This window comes from Sinohyriopsis cumingii, chromosome 6 (genome assembly GCF_028554795.1).
Source record: "Sinohyriopsis cumingii isolate HCF-2022 chromosome 6, ASM2855479v2, whole genome shotgun sequence".
NCBI classification, from domain to species: domain Eukaryota; kingdom Metazoa; phylum Mollusca; class Bivalvia; order Unionida; family Unionidae; genus Sinohyriopsis; species Sinohyriopsis cumingii.
The window spans coordinates 14,389,164-14,391,171 of record NC_142966.1 but is presented as its reverse complement, the minus strand read 5'-3'; the positions used below and the strand labels follow the sequence as shown (position 1 = coordinate 14,391,171).

At 32.0% G+C, this 2,008-nt stretch overlaps 1 pseudogene; it reads right to left on the bottom strand.

Annotated features, from left to right (window-relative positions):
- Nucleotides 1–1,388: 1,388 nt before the first annotated feature.
- LOC149796391 (small nucleolar RNA SNORD36) lies at nt 1,389–1,453 on the bottom strand (annotated as a pseudogene).
- Nucleotides 1,454–2,008: the final 555 nt, after the last annotated feature.

Here is a 2,008-nt window from a genome sequence, read left to right as displayed (position 1 = left end):
GTGAAATTATCTCCAAAATTGTGCACCATTACACTCATGTTTGACTATGCGTTTATGGTGAACTTAAATACTACTCCGATTTATGTTTTTGACAGTGCTTCTACATGATATTCCACTTTAAATTTCTGATTGTAATGGCTAATTCATCAATCATATATTTGATCTTAAAGTTTTAAACAGTTCATACGTATAGAGCCTTTTCCGTTCTTTCCTTTATTATTATTATTATTATTATTATTATTATTAAATTTCGTGTTGCCTAAAATAGCCTTTTATTAGATAAAGTAGTTCTTTCTTATTTTTAATTAACATAAATGGGATCGTTTTAATTAACATAAATGGGATCGTTTTAATTAATGTAAATGTGGCCGTTTTAAAAATCGTCTACGTTTTGCCCGGAGAGTAGAGAAAGTAGTGTAAACACAGCTATGCATTTTCCACAGGATTTCTAATTATCGTCTTCCCGTGCCACTGAAATGAGTAATGATATTGCATTTTCTTCCTCTTTTCTTCTTTTTAATTGGCTTATCCATCTTTCTCTTTTTTACACACAAATTTCACAATGTTTAAAGAAACCAAGATTAATTGGATTTCCTGTCCTTTTTAACTCGTTGTGATTTCAAATTTGACCCTTTAGTTCATGATGTGACAAGCAAAGGCTATTAGTAATGATATGCACAAGTTCTTTGGTAAATAAAGACAGATAATAGGCCTGGATAAAGTATGGCCACCCATTTTCCGCACTTTCCATGCAAATAAAGGCATGAAAATTATTTGATTATGATGCAGGAAATACAGCTAGGCGAATTTGATTTTAATTTTGGACCACTTTTTGGTTTTATTGCTTCAAAACATTGTGATAACTTATGGGAGAGCGGATGCAGTAACCGTGTCCTGAGCATTAGAGAGAGCTTATCGGAGAGCAAATGCATTAATCGTGGTCGTGTCATTTGCATTGGCCCAGGCGTTGCTAACATCTGATTTCCCTTACTAAAGATTTTGGTATAATATACTATTATATACAAAAAACACCTCACGACCAGAATTCATAAGATCCAAATGAAAACTTTGGTTTTGAGATGTTTGCGGTTTAACAAGGTTCTCTAGTTTCACCTAGAAATAAAGTGTTATTATATGTGTCTTGTTACATGCAAGTAAACGTGCATGTTCAACAACCCTTTGAATGGATTTGTACTTATAATGTTTTTGCCTGGGTTTAAATTTGCACCGCATGTATATGAATCATTTTCTTAAATTCACTCGTTTTAATAAATAAAGACAGAAATTACTTTTTTTTTTTAAAAAAATGTCACTAGGAAGTAAATGTTTTAAAAGGGGTCTACATCGTTGTTATAAACGTCACTAGGCAGTAAATGTTTTTAAACGGGTCTACATCAGTGTTATAAAGGTCATTGGGCACTAAATGTTTTAAAAGAAGTCTACATCATTGTAATAAACGTCACTAGGCAGTAAATGTTTACATCGGGTATACGTCATTGTTATAAAAGTCACTAGGCAGTACATGTTTAGAAAGGTTATACCTCATTGTTATAAAGGGCATTAGTTAGTAAGTGTTTTAAAAGGGTCTACATCATTATTATAAAAGTCACTAGGCAGTACATGTTTAGAAAGGGTATACCTCATTGTTATAAAGGTCATTAGTTAGTAAGTGTTTTAAAAGGGTCTACATCATTATTATAAAAGCCACTAGGCAGTAAATGTTTAGAAAGGGTATACCTCATTGTTATAAAGGTCACTAGGCAGTAAATGTTTAGAAAGGGTATACGTCATTGTTATAAAATTCACTAGGCAGTAAATGTTTAGAAACGGGTATACGTCATTGTTATAAAGGTCACTAGGCAGTAAATGTTTAGAAAGGGTATACCTCATTGTTATAAAGGTCATTAGTTAGTAAGTGTTTTAAAAGGGTCTACATCATTATTATAAAAGTCACTAGGCAGTAAATGTTTAGAAAGGGTATACCTCATTGTTATAAAGGTCATTAGTT